This window comes from Bidens hawaiensis, unplaced genomic scaffold, assembly GCF_021521415.1.
Source record: "Bidens hawaiensis isolate Kalapana, Puna unplaced genomic scaffold, B.hawaiensis_p1.1 tig00012728_1, whole genome shotgun sequence".
Classification (NCBI taxonomy): Eukaryota; Viridiplantae; Streptophyta; class Magnoliopsida; order Asterales; family Asteraceae; genus Bidens; species Bidens hawaiensis.
The window spans coordinates 144,348-164,699 of record NW_027492053.1 but is presented as its reverse complement, the minus strand read 5'-3'; the positions used below and the strand labels follow the sequence as shown (position 1 = coordinate 164,699).

The 20,352-nt window shown below is 37.4% G+C and overlaps 3 pseudogenes; all 3 read right to left on the bottom strand.

The window, feature by feature from the left end:
• Positions 1-3,694: 3,694 nt before the first annotated feature.
• Positions 3,695-4,964, bottom strand: LOC143541940 (putative receptor-like protein kinase At5g39000 pseudogene; annotated as a pseudogene).
• A 5,610-nt stretch (positions 4,965-10,574) lies between these two features.
• On the bottom strand, positions 10,575-11,844 carry LOC143541939 (putative receptor-like protein kinase At5g39000 pseudogene; annotated as a pseudogene).
• Positions 11,845-17,453: 5,609 nt separating this feature from the next.
• LOC143541937 (putative receptor-like protein kinase At5g39000 pseudogene) lies at positions 17,454-18,722 on the bottom strand (annotated as a pseudogene).
• Positions 18,723-20,352: the final 1,630 nt, after the last annotated feature.

The window sequence follows — 20,352 nt, the reverse complement described above, 5'->3', positions numbered from 1 at the left end:
CGTGTAACTAACACAGAAGCACCTCCGGGTCTTAGTGTTTTTGCATGTATCACAACTCAGGGTGGCCGTGCTCTTGAGCGTATCATTGCTCCGGGGTCACGAATCACTGAGGTAACACCTGGGGGTTTTTCCCTAGAAAATGTTACGACACCAACCATTAATGATTGTTAGAAGAGAATTTTCTAAAGTTGAAGGGGTTAATATGTAATTCCAAGTAAAGTCAGGGTCTATTTTGTTATTTTGTAAATAAGTTGGTGTAAAATAGAGGTTAGTGCTTGTTAGTTTATTGGTTCCATTTTCTCAATATTAAATTATTAATAAAATTCCACTTGTTCGTTGTCACTTGTTCAACTTTAACATGCTTGATTTTTTATTTATTTAGAAAAGTAGACGAGTTGTTATTACATAATAGCGTGGTTGTTTCTGCTTGTTATTGTAGTAACTCATGCAATACCTGTTTTTGGGTGGGTAGGAGGAAAACACGCTTGTATGGACCTTATGGGGGTGTTCTCTTTTGTTGGGCTTAGGAACACTGGGTTCGTGGCAGGTCAGGCTACGGTGAGGGCGGCATCGGGTAAGGTTGCTAACATGATGAAACTTTTTAGAGAATCAACACGTGTTTATCCTTTTTTCCTTGAATTTATTTAAAAAAATGGGGTATATTAGAGATTCCTAATCAGTTGGGGTTGTCTTTTTTTTTTCCAGTATATAATAAATAGGTTATTAGTTTTTAACAGTGGCGAATAAGAAATTTGGCATAGGGGTAAGAGATTGGTTGGAGGGTTGTCAAGTCGGACTCTTTTATTTGCATTTGATAGTGACGAATAAGGTTGATTTCGTTTGATAGTGGCGAATAAGATTAATTTCATTTGATAACGGTGAATTCACATGACCAAATACTATTAGCACTTGATAGTTGACGAATAACCATAATACCCAATGATATTGGCGAATAAGGCAAGCTATAAACAAAAAACCATCACGTGACCAAATACTATTAGCACTTGAACAAAAAAAATCACCAGAGATCGTCTAAACCATCATCACTAATCTATATAGAGATACCTTGAAGATTCAAAGGCCCGCACAGATCGAAGAACGATATTACCTGAACCGGTCAACGATGCAACTCCTCAGTCATACCGCCAGACCAAACATGTCAACGTCTTACACTTGCACAAATTCAATTGGCGACCAACAACTTTGATGAGTCGTTAGTCATTGGCTGTGGCGGATTCAGCAACGTATATAAATCCCAACGTTCTTCTGGTCATTGGTAAACGAAGTTGCAATTAAGCGGTTGCATTCTACATCTAACCAAGGAGCGCATGAGTTTGAGGCTGAAGTTAAGCTCCTTTCCACTCTTCGGCATGGTAATCTCGTGCCGTTGATTGGTTATTGCAGTGAAGGAAAAGAGATTATCTTAGCATATGAGTTTATACCTAATGGGACACTTGAAGATAATCTCCATAGAGGTGAAACGGAGTTATTGTGGCTACAACGGCTAAAGATATGTATAGGTGATGCTCATGTGGATTAGACTATCTTCACACGGGTACCCGTCAACTCAACATGGAGTGATACACCAAGATGTGAAAAGCTTCAATATTTTGTTGGATTCAAACTTTGCAGCTAAAATTTCTGACTTTGGTTTGGCAAAAGTGGGCACAATAAATCAGACCCAAACTTGTCATGTGAGCGCTAATGTACTTAAAGGGACATTTGGATATATCGATCCATGCTACTTCCACAGTGGAAAATTAACGAGAAAATCTTATGTTTACGCCGGTTTGTAAAGTAGTCTAACCGAGCTAGGCTCAATTTGTAAATATGGAATTTCATATTTTCTGCCATGATTTGCTCCTAATCTTTGACTCGTTTATTCCCTGATTCTTAGGACCTTTCCTTAGTTTTGTTATAACTAGGGAATGCCCGGCGCATTGCGCCGGTAGCCATCTAACGTTTGCGTATAAACTCTGTAATAGTAACATGGAACACATAAGACAACATGATCATGAAAAACATTAATATTGCCATATAGAACCAAAAAAATTTACCCTTTTGGATATGTGGTTTCCACTATAACCATACAAATCACCGAACAATAATGCAATAGAATAAGCATGTCATGTTGCAGATGCTTCATTTAAAGAACCACATAACTTAGAAACAACAATCCTAGTTAACCAATATGAAATCTTTGACTTTTAGTTCCCACAACTTGTCAACTACAACTCAAAACAAATACATATTAACTTTTGAGTAAATACGTACGGAAAGAAATCAAAAAATTGTAAACATACAACTTCGACTTTTAGCTTAAATAAATGCAGATGACCTTTCGTTGCTACGGCTACAAACATTCTATGATCATTTGATTCAATTTCAGTTTCGTTTGTTAACATGCAACTCTAATATAACTAACTGGCAACTGCAATAGATCATTAAATTGCAAAATTTCTAATAACATTCAATTATATGAACTCACAAAAAGTAATTCATATGTCCAGTTCTTTTACTCATTTTTCTAAACAAAATTCAAGTTAACATCCGAACACATCAAACAATTTGCACGGGAGGATGTGTATATATATGCAATTCAATTGTGAATCAATCGATGATCAGCTGTGACTGGGAATTGATTTCTCTATTTTACTAACGCTTAATGAACCCATGGCTCAATCTTTAAATAAAAGGTTCAGTCTGAAACGGTCATCACCTCTGTTCATAACTAAACGAAATCAATGCACATACCAAAAACAATTCAACAAAACAACAATTGAGGCCACCGACATCTACAATGAAGAAAGAAAACAACATAAAAGATCAGAGTTCTAACTGAAGTCGAAGCATCCGGTGGCGCACAGCCAAGCCGCGACGGCACAAATCGCAGCGCCACCGATCACCGCCAGTACTCGGAAGAGAAGAGCTTATAGATGATATCGCTGGTAAATCGATGCGTGCTCACAAAGTGGAAGTCCAAAGCCCTATTGATGAGATAAGAGCCGTCGGTAAAGGCAAACAAAGTACAAACGCTCATAAAGAAAGCCACGAAAAAACAAAATAATTACAAATATACCCGTTACTGTAGAATTGCTACAGTAGCGCCGTCCATTTCCTTTTGTATATAGGTTAATTATTTTGTATTTATCTTGATGGTTGTAATCCGTTTGAATGAGTAAAAAACATATGATCCACCAGTATACAGGCAGTCTTAAATTGGCTATATGCTGAATGTCTCTTCTTATGCAAGAAAGATAGGCCCTGAGCTGCTCCTACTGCTATTTTTAGCCGTGCAACCCAAGAAAGTGAAGTTGTACCTGGCTCTCCAAAATAGAGCATATACTAATTTATACTTTAACTACTGTTGGTTCAATGTTGGGAATTACAACTATAAAGAGTTTCTTACCTTCAAAAAGAAGCTCATATAAACTCGGTCAGAAATTAGCTCGTAAACACAAGACATTTTTTGCTCATTTAACCAATATCCTAACACTTTCACAAGGTTCGGATGATTGAGTTCTTCATGTTTGAGATCGATCTGCACATCAGAATTCAGCAAATATAATCTGCTTGCACTATTTAAGAAGGTGAAAATAAAATATATATATATATATATATATATATTGAAATTCATTCATTATGCTATCCAAGTCCCACATGATCTTTTCTATGACTGAAAGGAAGTGTCTATTCAAGTTACCTTAGATGTTCCAATATCCCTTGTCCTAACGCACATGGCCAAACCAACATCAGCTTCTGTTGAGAAATTGTGGTAATTCCATTTATTTCTTGTCATTACCAATTCCGCATGTGTGAAAGTTCTAATTTCTCGGTCATCTGATAGTTTAATAATTTCAGATTCAGATTCGGATTTGCTTTCCTCTGGCATCAAGTCAGCTTTGTTTTCCTCTGCATGAGCTGGAATCAAGTCAGCTTTGCCTGTGAAAAAATATCTTACCCTGCTAATGAATCTTCCGTTATCAACACCAGAACTAACACTTTCTCTTTCTCGTTTCAGAATAGACTCGAGCTTGACCACAACCTCCGCCATGGTAGGGCGTTGTTTAGGTTGAAAATGTAAGCATTGGATTGCCATGCTTGCGAATTCTTTCAAGCATCTTTTTGAGATTTGTCCCATCAGTCTATGGCTAATAATATCATCTAGTCTTCCTCTTTTGAACTGGTCTTGTGCCCAGACTGACAAACTCCATTCTTCTTCATCAAGTGAAGGATCTACTGCTCGCTTCCCGGTTATCACCTCAAAAAGGACAACCCCAAATGCATAAACATCAGATTTTCTTGTCAGTTTACCGCTATAGAAGTAGCATGGATCCATATATCCAAATGTCCCTTTGACTAAGGTGCTCACATGATATGTTTGTGACTGATTTATTTTGCCCACTTTTGCCAACCCGAAGTCTGAAATTTTAGCTGCAAAGTTTGAATCCAACAAAATATTGGAGGACTTCACGTCTCTGTGTATGACTCCATGCTGAGTTGACGATCCCGAGTGAAGATAGTCTAATCCACGAGCAGCGCCTATGCATATCTTTAGCCGTTGTAACCACGATAACTCTGAAACACCTCTGTGGAGATGATCCTCAAGGGTACCATTGGGCATAAACTCATAAGCTAAGGCCATCTCGTTTCCTTCACTGCAATAACCAATCAACGGCACTAGATTGCCATGCCGCAGAGGGGAAAGGAGCTTAACTTCGGCCTCAAATTCATGCGCCCCTTGGTTAGAAGCAGAATGCAACCGCTTAACCGCAACTTCGTTTACTGATGCCCCGAAGTTGGTGAGAGATTTATAAACGTTACCGAACCCGCCACGGCCGATGACTAATGCCTCATCAAAGTTGTTGGTTGCCAATTGAATCTGTGCAAGTGTAAGACGTTGACATGTTTGGTCAGGCAGTTTGAAAGAGGAGTTGATATCATTAAAAGGTTCAGGCAACATGATTCTTTGAACAATACGGGCCTTCTGTAAGATATCTCTATGCTGAGTAATGATGCTTCAGATTTGATGGCCAATTAATGGACATTTTTATTCAACTAATTCTAGTTTTCGTTAGATTGTTTTTGTTCCTCACCTAATTTCTTTTCTGGAGGCGCTGAATGACTTGGTATCGCTGACTTTGTACAGTGTGCCATATAAAAACAAATAATCCATCCATTACAGCTAAGGCCGCCCAAATTGTTTATTATTATTTCTACTTTAATGACATTACTTTTGTTGAATTTTAATTATATTTTAAATAGATACTCGTTGTTGCTTATTATCTACTACATATAAAACTTAACAGGTACAAATAGTATTATATAAATCATCACACTTGATGAAGGTAGTTAAAAGGACGTAGTAGTCTTTTAGCAAAATCAAATACATGATTAAAAACAAACTTACACTAATAGCCCCTCTACTTTAGTTAACTACTTGTAAATATAAGTAATAATTGCAAATATGGCACTTCATCTTTCCCTTTATATATGACAAGTTTATTTATTTTTTTTGTTACTACTATATCTTTAAATATATTATGATTTAAAAAAACCAAACCCACTGTTGCAACATGCTTATTTCGAACGTCTCTTCAATATATCTCAACATCTGGTCTTCCTCAACACTTTTTATTACGAGGTCATCCATATAAACTTCTAAATTTCGGCCAATTTGATCTTTGAACGCTATGTCCATTAATCGTTGATATGTGGCTCCCGCATTTTTCAGTCGGAAAGGCATCATTTTGTAACAAAAAGTGCCTTGATCGGTACGAAATGTTGTTTTGTCCTCATCGCCCGCTGCCATGCGGATCTGATGATAGCCTTTGTAAGCATTTGAATTTGAATGGTGCTACAGCATCAACCTTGAGATCTATTTCGGGTAAGGGATAAAAATATTTGGGACATGCTTTATTTAGATCTTTGAAATCAATGCACATCCGCCATGACCCATTGCTTTTGGGAACAATAACTGGATTAGCAACCCAGGTCTGATAACGAATTGGGCAGATGATTCCAGCTTGTAAGAGGTCATGGACTTGCTCATTCATTGCTTTCGTTTGTTCCGGACCCATCTTACGTTGTTTCTGAACAATTGACGTAAACAACGGGTTTACCCTTAATTTGTGTTCCGCAATGTTCCTCGGAACACCGGTCATATCCGCGGGTTGCCATGCAAAAACATCAATATTCTTTGATAATAACTGTTTCAAGAAGGTCCGCACTATCTCGGAAATAGCAGGTCCTATTGTTACAGTTTGATCAGGAAATTTTTTATTCAAAACTCATTTCTCTGGTTCAGTCTTCACAGTTTGTTTTGGAATTTTGCTTGGCTTTGAGCTCTCGGTTGCAAAGCAGTGCCGATTAACATAAATTATTGCTATGCCAGTGCAAGTTGGAACTCCTACTGCACCGTGTGCTGTGGACGGATGAGCATTAAAGTCACCAATCGCTTCTCGTCCAAGAATAATGTCATGTTTTGATGTTGCTGGCAGAACCAAAAATTCAACTTCCTCGGTCCTAGAGTGAATTCCGTCACTTAAGGTGACTGGGAATGAAATTACACCTCGCGGATGCATTATTTCCCCCCCCCCCTCTTGTCCTTCCTGTAACGAAACTCATGGTGTCTGTTTTGCAGGTTCCGGTCATTGGACTTTGGGAAGTCACACTCATATCATTGGTAATAATTATCGTATCTTACCCTGTGGACTCATTGGATCCAGGACCCATACCCGGGGATTGGATCCGTGTTTCTTCATTGGTGCCATCCGTGTTGGTGTTAGAACTGCATAATTTTGTTTCTTTCGGTTTTTTGGTTCGTTCGATATGAGTAAACTTCCTGAAGGGCCGATGGGAACCCCTGCACCTGATTCACGTGTAACTAACACAGAAGCACCTCCGGGTCTTAGTGTTTTTGCATGTATCACAACTCAGGGTGGCCGTGCTCTTGAGCGTATCACTGCTCCGGGGTCACGAATCACTGAGGTAACACCTGGGGGTTTTTCCCTAGAAAATGTTACGACACCAACCATTAATGATTGTTAGAAGAGAATTTTCTAAAGTTGAAGGGGTTAATATGTAATTCCAAGTAAAGTCAGGGTCTATTTTGTTATTTTGTAAATAAGTTGGTGTAAAATAGAGGTTAGTGCTTGTTAGTTTGTTGGTTCCATTTTCTCAATATTAAATTATTAATAAAATTCCACTTGTTCGTTGTCACTTGTTCAACTCTAACATGCTTGATTTTTTATTTATTTAGAAAAGTAGACGAGTTGTTATTACATAATAGCGTGGTTGTTTCTGGTTGTTATTGTAGTAACTCATGCAATACCTGTTTTTGGGTGGGTAGGAGGAAAACACGCTTGTATGGACCTTATGGGGGTGTTCTCTTTTGTTGGGCTTAGGAACACTGGGTTCGTGGCAGGTCAGGCTACGGTGAGGGCGGCATCGGGTAAGGTTGCTAACATGATGAAACTTTTTAGAGAATCAACACGTGTTTATCCTTTTTTCCTTGAATTTATTTAAAAAAATGGGGTATATTAGAGATTCCTAATCAGTTGGGGTTGTCTTTTTTTTTTTCCAGTATATAACAAATAGGTTATTAGTTTTTAACAGTGGCGAATAAGAAATTTGGCATAGGGGTAAGAGATTGGTTGGAGGGTTGTCAAGTCGGACTCTTTTATTTGCATTTGATAGTGACGAATAAGGTTGATTTCGTTTGATAGTGGCGAATAAGATTAATTTCATTTGATAACGGTGAATTCACATGACCAAATACTATTAGCACTTGATAGTTGACGAATAACCATAATACCCAATGATATTGGCGAATAAGGCAAGCTATAAACAAAAAACCATCACGTGACCAAATACTATTAGCACTTGAACAAAAAAAATCACCAGAGATCGTCTAAACCATCATCACTAATCTATATAGAGATATCTTGAAGATTCAAAGGCCCGCACAGATCGAATAACGATATTACCGGAACCGGTCAACGATGCAACTCCTCAGTCATACCGCCAGACCAAACATGTCAACGTCTTACACTTGCACAAATTCAATTGGCGACCAACAACTTTGATGAGTCGTTAGTCATTGGCTGTGGCGGATTCAGCAACGTATATAAATCCCAACGTTCTTCTGGTCATTGGTAAACGAAGTTGCAATTAAGCGGTTGCATTCTACATCTAACCAAGGAGCGCATGAGTTTGAGGCTGAAGTTAAGCTCCTTTCCACTCTTCGGCATGGTAATCTCGTGCCGTTGATTGGTTATTGCAGTGAAGGAAAAGAGATTATCTTAGCATATGAGTTTATACCTAATGGGACACTTGAAGATAATCTCCATTGAGGTGAAACGGAGTTATTGTGGCTACAACGGCTAAAGATATGTATAGGTGATGCTCATGTGGATTAGACTATCTTCACACGGGTACCCGTCAACTCAACATGGAGTGATACACCAAGATGTGAAAAGCTTCAATATTTTGTTGGATTCAAACTTTGCAGCTAAAATTTCTGACTTTGGTTTGGCAAAAGTGGGCACAATAAATCAGACCCAAACTTGTCATGTGAGCGCTAATGTACTTAAAGGGACATTTGGATATATCGATCCATGCTACTTCCACAGTGGAAAATTAACGAGAAAATCTTATGTTTACGCCGGTTTGTAAAGTAGTCTAACCGAGCTAGGCTCAATTTGTAAATATGGAATTTCATATTTTCTGCCATGATTTGCTCCTAATCTTTGACTCGTTTATTCCCTGATTCTTAGGACCTTTCCTTAGTTTTGTTATAACTAGGGAATGCCCGGCGCATTGCGCCGGTAGCCATCTAACGTTTGCGTATAAACTCTGTAATAGTAACATGGAACACATAAGACAACATGATCATGAAAAACATTAATATTGCCATATAGAACCAAAAAAATTTACCCTTTTGGATATGTGGTTTCCACTATAACCATACAAATCACCGAACAATAATGCAATAGAATAAGCATGTCATGTTGCAGATGCTTCATTTAAAGAACCACATAACTTAGAAACAACAATCCTAGTTAACCAATATGAAATCTTTGACTTTTAGTTCCCACAACTTGTCAACTACAACTCAAAACAAATACATATTAACTTTTGAGTAAATACGTACGGAAAGAAATCAAAAAATTGTAAACATACAACTTCGACTTTTAGCTTAAATAAATGCATATGACCTTTCGTTGCTACGGCTACAAACATTCTATGATCATTTGATTCAATTTCAGTTTCGTTTGTTAACATGCAACTCTAATATAACTAACTGGCAACTGCAATAGATCATTAAATTGCAAAATTTCTAATAACATTCAATTATATGAACTCACAAAAAGTAATTCATATGTCCAGTTCTTTTACTCATTTTTCTAAACAAAATTCAAGTTAACATCCGAACACATCAAACAATTTGCACGGGAGGATGTGTATATATATGCAATTCAATTGTGAATCAATCGATGATCAGCTGTGACTGGGAATTGATTTCTCTATTTTACTAACGCTTAATGAACCCATGGCTCAATCTTTAAATAAAAGGTTCAGTCTGAAACGGTCATCACCTCTGTTCATAACTAAACGAAATCAATGCACATACCAAAAACAATTCAACAAAACAACAATTGAGGCCACCGACATCTACAATGAAGAAAGAAAACAACATAAAAGATCAGAGTTCTAACTGAAGTCGAAGCATCCGGTGGCGCACAGCCAAGCCGCGACGGCACAAATCGCAGCGCCACCGATCACCGCCAGTACTCGGAAGAGAAGAGCTTATAGATGATATCGCTGGTAAATCGATGCGTGCTCACAAAGTGGAAGTCCAAAGCCCTATTGATGAGATAAGAGCCGTCGGTAAAGGCAAACAAAGTACAAACGCTCATAAAGAAAGCCACGAAAAAACAAAATAATTACAAATATACCCGTTACTGTAGAATTGCTACAGTAGCGCCGTCCATTTCCTTTTGTATATAGGTTAATTATTTTGTATTTATCTTGATGGTTGTAATCCGTTTGAATGAGTAAAAAACATATGATCCACCAGTATACAGGCAGTCTTAAATTGGCTATATGCTGAATGTCTCTTCTTATGCAAGAAAGATAGGCCCTGAGCTGCTCCTACTGCTATTTTTAGCCGTGCAACCCAAGAAAGTGAAGTTGTACCTGGCTCTCCAAAATAGAGCATATACTAATTTATACTTTAACTACTGTTGGTTCAATGTTGGGAATTACAACTATAAAGAGTTTCTTACCTTCAAAAAGAAGCTCATATAAACTCGGTCAGAAATTAGCTCGTAAACACAAGACATTTTTTGCTCATTTAACCAATATCCTAACACTTTCACAAGGTTCGGATGATTGAGTTCTTCATGTTTGAGATCGATCTGCACATCAGAATTCAGCAAATATAATCTGCTTGCACTATTTAAGAAGGTGAAAATAAAATATATATATATATATATATATATATTGAAATTCATTCATTATGCTATCCAAGTCCCACATGATCTTTTCTATGACTGAAAGGAAGTGTCTATTCAAGTTACCTTAGATGTTCCAATATCCCTTGTCCTAACGCACATGGCCAAACCAACATCAGCTTCTGTTGAGAAATTGTGGTAATTCCATTTATTTCTTGTCATTACCAATTCCGCATGTGTGAAAGTTCTAATTTCTCGGTCATCTGATAGTTTAATAATTTCAGATTCAGATTCGGATTTGCTTTCCTCTGGCATCAAGTCAGCTTTGTTTTCCTCTGCATGAGCTGGAATCAAGTCAGCTTTGCCTGTGAAAAAATATCTTACCCTGCTAATGAATCTTCCGTTATCAACACCAGAACTAACACTTTCTCTTTCTCGTTTCAGAATAGACTCGAGCTTGACCACAACCTCCGCCATGGTAGGGCGTTGTTTAGGTTGAAAATGTAAGCATTGGATTGCCATGCTTGCGAATTCTTTCAAGCATCTTTTTGAGATTTGTCCCATCAGTCTATGGCTAATAATATCATCTAGTCTTCCTCTTTTGAACTGGTCTTGTGCCCAGACTGACAAACTCCATTCTTCTTCATCAAGTGAAGGATCTACTGCTCGCTTCCCGGTTATCACCTCAAAAAGGACAACCCCAAATGCATAAACATCAGATTTTCTTGTCAGTTTACCGCTATAGAAGTAGCATGGATCCATATATCCAAATGTCCCTTTGACTAAGGTGCTCACATGATATGTTTGTGACTGATTTATTTTGCCCACTTTTGCCAACCCGAAGTCTGAAATTTTAGCTGCAAAGTTTGAATCCAACAAAATATTGGAGGACTTCACGTCTCTGTGTATGACTCCATGCTGAGTTGACGATCCCGAGTGAAGATAGTCTAATCCACGAGCAGCGCCTATGCATATCTTTAGCCGTTGTAACCACGATAACTCTGAAACACCTCTGTGGAGATGATCCTCAAGGGTACCATTGGGCATAAACTCATAAGCTAAGGCCATCTCGTTTCCTTCACTGCAATAACCAATCAACGGCACTAGATTGCCATGCCGCAGAGGGGAAAGGAGCTTAACTTCGGCCTCAAATTCATGCGCCCCTTGGTTAGAAGCAGAATGCAACCGCTTAACCGCAACTTCGTTTACTGATGCCCCGAAGTTGGTGAGAGATTTATAAACGTTACCGAACCCGCCACGGCCGATGACTAATGCCTCATCAAAGTTGTTGGTTGCCAATTGAATCTGTGCAAGTGTAAGACGTTGACATGTTTGGTCAGGCAGTTTGAAAGAGGAGTTGATATCATTAAAAGGTTCAGGCAACATGATTCTTTGAACAATACGGGCCTTCTGTAAGATATCTCTATGCTGAGTAATGATGCTTCAGATTTGATGGCCAATTAATGGACATTTTTATTCAACTAATTCTAGTTTTCGTTAGATTGTTTTTGTTCCTCACCTAATTTCTTTTCTGGAGGCGCTGAATGACTTGGTATCGCTGACTTTGTACAGTGTGCCATATAAAAACAAATAATCCATCCATTACAGCTAAGGCCGCCCAAATTGTTTATTATTATTTCTACTTTAATGACATTACTTTTGTTGAATTTTAATTATATTTTAAATAGATACTCGTTGTTGCTTATTATCTACTACATATAAAACTTAACAGGTACAAATAGTATTATATAAATCATCACACTTGATGAAGGTAGTTAAAAGGACGTAGTAGTCTTTTAGCAAAATCAAATACATGATTAAAAACAAACTTACACTAATAGCCCCTCTACTTTAGTTAACTACTTGTAAATATAAGTAATAATTGCAAATATGGCACTTCATCTTTCCCTTTATATATGACAAGTTTATTTATTTTTTTTGTTACTACTATATCTTTAAATATATTATGATTTAAAAAAACCAAACCCACTGTTGCAACATGCTTATTTCGAACGTCTCTTCAATATATCTCAACATCTGGTCTTCCTCAACACTTTTTATTACGAGGTCATCCATATAAACTTCTAAATTTCGGCCAATTTGATCTTTGAACGCTATGTCCATTAATCGTTGATATGTGGCTCCCGCATTTTTCAGTCGGAAAGGCATCATTTTGTAACAAAAAGTGCCTTGATCGGTACGAAATGTTGTTTTGTCCTCATCGCCCGCTGCCATGCGGATCTGATGATAGCCTTTGTAAGCATTTGAATTTGAATGGTGCTACAGCATCAACCTTGAGATCTATTTCGGGTAAGGGATAAAAATATTTGGGACATGCTTTATTTAGATCTTTGAAATCAATGCACATCCGCCATGACCCATTGCTTTTGGGAACAATAACTGGATTAGCAACCCAGGTCTGATAACGAATTGGGCAGATGATTCCAGCTTGTAAGAGGTCATGGACTTGCTCATTCATTGCTTTCGTTTGTTCCGGACCCATCTTACGTTGTTTCTGAACAATTGACGTAAACAACGGGTTTACCCTTAATTTGTGTTCCGCAATGTTCCTCGGAACACCGGTCATATCCGCGGGTTGCCATGCAAAAACATCAATATTCTTTGATAATAACTGTTTCAAGAAGGTCCGCACTCTCTCGGAAATAGCAGGTCCTATTGTTACAGTTTGATCAGGAAATTTTTTATTCAAAACTCATTTCTCTGGTTCAGTCTTCACAGTTTGTTTTGGAATTTTGCTTGGCTTTGAGCTCTCGGTTGCAAAGCAGTGCCGATTAACATAAATTATTGCTATGCCAGTGCAAGTTGGAACTCCTACTGCACCGTGTGCTGTGGACGGATGAGCATTAAAGTCACCAATCGCTTCTCGTCCAAGAATAATGTCATGTTTTGATGTTGCTGGCAGAACCAAAAATTCAACTTCCTCGGTCCTAGAGTGAATTCCGTCACTTAAGGTGACTGGGAATGAAATTACACCTCGCGGATGCATTATTTCCCCCCCCCCCCCTCTTGTCCTTCCTGTAACGAAACTCATGGTGTCTGTTTTGCAGGTTCCGGTCATTGGACTTTGGGAAGTCACACTCATATCATTGGTAATAATTATCGTATCTTACCTTGTGGACTCATTGGATCCAGGACCCATACCCGGGGATTGGATCCGTGTTTCTTCATTGGTGCCATCCGTGTTGGTGTTAGAACTGCATAATTTTGTTTCTTTCGGTTTTTTGGTTCGTTCGATATGAGTAAACTTCCTGAAGGGCCGATGGGAACCCCTGCACCTGATTCACGTGTAACTAACACAGAAGCACCTCCGGGTCTTAGTGTTTTTGCATGTATCACAACTCAGGGTGGCCGTGCTCTTGAGCGTATCACTGCTCCGGGGTCACGAATCACTGAGGTAACACCTGGGGGTTTTTCCCTAGAAAATGTTACGACACCAACCATTAATGATTGTTAGAAGAGAATTTTCTAAAGTTGAAGGGGTTAATATGTAATTCCAAGTAAAGTCAGGGTCTATTTTGTTATTTTGTAAATAAGTTGGTGTAAAATAGAGGTTAGTGCTTGTTAGTTTATTGGTTCCATTTTCTCAATATTAAATTATTAATAAAATTCCACTTGTTCGTTGTCACTTGTTCAACTCTAAAATGCTTGATTTTTTATTTATTTAGAAAAGTAGACGAGTTGTTATTACATAATAGCGTGGTTGTTTCTGCTTGTTATTGTAGTAACTCATGCAATACCTGTTTTTGGGTGGGTAGGAGGAAAACACGCTTGTATGGACCTTATGGGGGTGTTCACTTTTGTTGGGCTTAGGAACACTGGGTTCGTGGCAGGTCAGGCTACGGTGAGGGCGGCATCGGGTAAGGTTGCTAACATGATGAAACTTTTTAGAGAATCAACACGTGTTTATCCTTTTTTCCTTGAATTTATTTAAAAAAATGGGGTATATTAGAGATTCCTAATCAGTTGGGGTTGTCTTTTTTTTTTCCAGTATATAACAAATAGGTTATTAGTTTTTAACAGTGGCGAATAAGAAATTTGGCATAGGGGTAAGAGATTGGTTGGAGGGTTGTCAAGTCGGACTCTTTTATTTGCATTTGATAGTGACGAATAAGGTTGATTTCGTTTGATAGTGGCGAATAAGATTAATTTCATTTGATAACGGTGAATTCACATGACCAAATACTATTAGCACTTGATAGTTGACGAATAACCATAATACCCAATGATATTGGCGAATAAGGCAAGCTATAAACAAAAAACCATCACGTGACCAAATACTATTAGCACTTGAACAAAAAAAATCACCAGAGATCGTCTAAACCATCATCACTAATCTATATAGAGATATCTTGAAGATTCAAAGGCCCGCACAGATCGAATAACGATATTACCGGAACCGGTCAACGATGCAACTCCTCAGTCATACCGCCAGACCAAACATGTCAACGTCTTACACTTGCACAAATTCAATTGGCGACCAACAACTTTGATGAGTCGTTAGTCATTGGCTGTGGCGGATTCAGCAACGTATATAAATCCCAACGTTCTTCTGGTCATTGGTAAACGAAGTTGCAATTAAGCGGTTGCATTCTACATCTAACCAAGGAGCGCATGAGTTTGAGGCTGAAGTTAAGCTCCTTTCCACTCTTCGGCATGGTAATCTCGTGCCGTTGATTGGTTATTGCAGTGAAGGAAAAGAGATTATCTTAGCATATGAGTTTATACCTAATGGGACACTTGAAGATAATCTCCATTGAGGTGAAACGGAGTTATTGTGGCTACAACGGCTAAAGATATGTATAGGTGATGCTCATGTGGATTAGACTATCTTCACACGGGTACCCGTCAACTCAACATGGAGTGATACACCAAGATGTGAAAAGCTTCAATATTTTGTTGGATTCAAACTTTGCAGCTAAAATTTCTGACTTTGGTTTGGCAAAAGTGGGCACAATAAATCAGACCCAAACTTGTCATGTGAGCGCTAATGTACTTAAAGGGACATTTGGATATATCGATCCATGCTACTTCCACAGTGGAAAATTAACGAGAAAATCTTATGTTTACGCCGGTTTGTAAAGTAGTCTAACCGAGCTAGGCTCAATTTGTAAATATGGAATTTCATATTTTCTGCCATGATTTGCTCCTAATCTTTGACTCGTTTATTCCCTGATTCTTAGGACCTTTCCTTAGTTTTGTTATAACTAGGGAATGCCCGGCGCATTGCGCCGGTAGCCATCTAACGTTTGCGTATAAACTCTGTAATAGTAACATGGAACACATAAGACAACATGATCATGAAAAACATTAATATTGCCATATAGAACCAAAAAAATTTACCCTTTTGGATATGTGGTTTCCACTATAACCATACAAATCACCGAACAATAATGCAATAGAATAAGCATGTCATGTTGCAGATGCTTCATTTAAAGAACCACATAACTTAGAAACAACAATCCTAGTTAACCAATATGAAATCTTTGACTTTTAGTTCCCACAACTTGTCAACTACAACTCAAAACAAATACATATTAACTTTTGAGTAAATACGTACGGAAAGAAATCAAAAAATTGTGAACATACAACTTCGACTTTTAGCTTAAATAAATGCATATGACCTTTCGTTGCTACGGCTACAAACATTCTATGATCATTTGATTCAATTTCAGTTTCGTTTGTTAACATGCAACTCTAATATAACTAACTGGCAACTGCAATAGATCATTAAATTGCAAAATTTCTAATAACATTCAATTATATGAACTCACAAAAAGTAATTCATATGTCCAGTTCTTTTACTCATTTTTCTAAACAAAATTCAAGTTAACATCCGAACACATCAAACAATTTGCACGGGAGGATGTGTATATATATGCAATTCAATTGTGAATCAATCGATGATCAGCTGTGACTGGGAATTGATTTCTCTATTTTACTAACGCTTAATGAACCCATGGCTCAATCTTTAAATAAAAGGTTCAGTCTGAAACGGTCATCACCTCTGTTCATAACTAAACGAAATCAATGCACATACCAAAAACAATTCAACAAAACAACAATTGAGGCCACCGACATCTACAATGAAGAAAGAAAACAACATAAAAGATCAGAGTTCTAACTGAAGTCGAAGCATCCGGTGGCGCACAGCCAAGCCGCGACGGCACAAATCGCAGCGCCACCGATCACCGCCAGTACTCGGAAGAGAAGAGCTTATAGATGATATCGCTGGTAAATCGATGCGTGCTCACAAAGTGGAAGTCCAAAGCCCTATTGATGAGATAAGAGCCGTCGGTAAAGGCAAACAAAGTACAAACGCTCATAAAGAAAGCCACGAAAAAACAAAATAATTACAAATATACCCGTTACTGTAGAATTGCTACAGTAGCGCCGTCCATTTCCTTTTGTATATAGGTTAATTATTTTGTATTTATCTTGATGGTTGTAATCCGTTTGAATGAGTAAAAAACATATGATCCACCAGTATACAGGCAGTCTTAAATTGGCTATATGCTGAATGTCTCTTCTTATGCAAGAAAGATAGGCCCTGAGCTGCTCCTACTGCTATTTTTAGCCGTGCAACCCAAGAAAGTGAAGTTGTACCTGGCTCTCCAAAATAGAGCATATACTAATTTATACTTTAACTACTGTTGGTTCAATGTTGGGAATTACAACTATAAAGAGTTTCTTACCTTCAAAAAGAAGCTCATATAAACTCGGTCAGAAATTAGCTCGTAAACACAAGACATTTTTTGCTCATTTAACCAATATCCTAACACTTTCACAAGGTTCGGATGATTGAGTTCTTCATGTTTGAGATCGATCTGCACATCAGAATTCAGCAAATATAATCTGCTTGCACTATTTAAGAAGGTGAAAATAAAATATATATATATATATATATATATTGAAATTCATTCATTATGCTATCCAAGTCCCACATGATCTTTTCTATGACTGAAAGGAAGTGTCTATTCAAGTTACCTTAGATGTTCCAATATCCCTTGTCCTAACGCACATGGCCAAACCAACATCAGCTTCTGTTGAGAAATTGTGGTAATTCCATTTATTTCTTGTCATTACCAATTCCGCATGTGTGAAAGTTCTAATTTCTCGGTCATCTGATAGTTTAATAATTTCAGATTCAGATTCGGATTTGCTTTCCTCTGGCATCAAGTCAGCTTTGTTTTCCTCTGCATGAGCTGGAATCAAGTCAGCTTTGCCTGTGAAAAAATATCTTACCCTGCTAATGAATCTTCCGTTATCAACACCAGAACTAACACTTTCTCTTTCTCGTTTCAGAATAGACTCGAGCTTGACCACAACCTCCGCCATGGTAGGGCGTTGTTTAGGTTGAAAATGTAAGCATTGGATTGCCATGCTTGCGAATTCTTTCAAGCATCTTTTTGAGATTTGTCCCATCAGTCTATGGCTAATAATATCATCTAGTCTTCCTCTTTTGAACTGGTCTTGTGCCCAGACTGACAAACTCCATTCTTCTTCATCAAGTGAAGGATCTACTGCTCGCTTCCCGGTTATCACCTCAAAAAGGACAACCCCAAATGCATAAACATCAGATTTTCTTGTCAGTTTACCGCTATAGAAGTAGCATGGATCCATATATCCAAATGTCCCTTTGACTAAGGTGCTCACATGATATGTTTGTGACTGATTTATTTTGCCCACTTTTGCCAACCCGAAGTCTGAAATTTTAGCTGCAAAGTTTGAATCCAACAAAATATTGGAGGACTTCACGTCTCTGTGTATGACTCCATGCTGAGTTGACGATCCCGAGTGAAGATAGTCTAATCCACGAGCAGCGCCTATGCATATCTTTAGCCGTTGTAACCACGATAACTCTGAAACACCTCTGTGGAGATGATCCTCAAGGGTACCATTGGGCATAAACTCATAAGCTAAGGCCATCTCGTTTCCTTCACTGCAATAACCAATCAACGGCACTAGATTGCCATGCCGCAGAGGGGAAAGGAGCTTAACTTCGGCCTCAAATTCATGCGCCCCTTGGTTAGAAGCAGAATGCAACCGCTTAACCGCAACTTCGTTTACTGATGCGCCGAAGTTGGTGAGAGATTTATAAACGTTACCGAACCCGCCACGGCCGATGACTAATGCCTCATCAAAGTTGTTGGTTGCCAATTGAATCTGTGCAAGTGTAAGACGTTGACATGTTTGGTCAGGCAGTTTGAAAGAGGAGTTGATATCATTAAAAGGTTCAGGCAACATGATTCTTTGAACAATACGGGCCTTCTGTAAGATATCTCTATGCTGAGTAATGATGCTTCAGATTTGATGGCCAATTAATGGACATTTTTATTCAACTAATTCTAGTTTTCGTTAGATTGTTTTTGTTCCTCACCTAATTTCTTTTCTGGAGGCGCTGAATGACTTGGTATCGCTGACTTTGTACAGTGTGTCATATAAAAACAAATAATCCATCCAGTACAGCTAAGGCCGCCCAAATTGTTTATTATTATTTCTACTTTAATGACATTACTTTTGTTGAATTTTAATTATATTTTAAATAGATACTCGTTGTTGCTTATTATCTACTACATATAAAACTTAACAGGTACAAATAGTATTATATAAATCATCACACTTGATGAAGGTAGTTAAAAGGACGTAGTAGTCTTTTAGCAAAATCAAATACATGATTAAAAACAAACTTACACTAATAGCCCCTCTACTTTAGTTAACTACTTGTAAATATAAGTAATAATTGCAAATATGGCACTTCATCTTTCCCTTTATATATGACAAGTTTATTTATTTTTTTTGTTACTACTATATCTTTAAATATATTATGATTTAAAAAAACCGAACCCATTGTTGCAACATGCTTATTTTTGTTGACGTTTTGACATAAAATTTGTTTAATACCGAGTTATATATTATAATGTACAACTCATTAATGCATCAATGTACAAGTCCCTTGATAATGAAAAAATATTATGATTTAATTCACATTAAATACAATTTTTAAATCTATTTGAAAAAAATGTTCCATCGAGGCCAAATTATATAGTTACCAACTTTATTCTATGGTCAATTTGTATGGAATTTCAAAAGAATGTCATGAAAATCTTTAACAAGGATATCAAATGATAATTTAACAAATTTTATTTTCTACTTTTATGGTTATCTATTATTCTATTCTGAATTTGATTATTTAAAATGTATTTTAATGTTTCATTTGTATTTTCTATTTTTATGTTCCAACTATGCTATTTTATGCATACAACCTACCATTTAGTGACCACCTTTATAAAATATATATATGTGTATATGTTAGTGTGTATTCATGTAGAGTGAAAAGAGAATTTAGTTTTTTTTTCTTCAAATATATTAACTAAGTGTATAAGGTGTTGTTTGCATGACATAAAAGAGGATGGCAAGTGAGATGATTTTCACTTGCAACCCGTATTGCAACTACATCAGCCTAATAGTCAGATCTGACCCTAATGAAACCTGTAACAGTTTCCCTGTTCTGGACATATCGTCTAACATCAAGCTTAACAAATTGGTATTCTTTGTTTTGCTACAATTTAGTGGTATACTTTGTTTTGCTGCAAATTAATACTATTGTTGACCTTTATGCAACATTTTTAATCTTTTTAATGAATTTATAATTTTAATTTTTTAAAAGCTTTGATATGATTTGAAGGATTCTTAAACAAATTCCCCGCATGGTCTAAACATGAAATCATATGACAGTTAGTAGAATAATTACAACTTACAAGGCATATGAAGGAAATGATCTTCATTCATCAAGACATATTTCATTCATCTTATCACTTTGTAAGTGATCGTGCCCGTGTAACATGTACCATTACTTATATTTGTACTTGAAGGC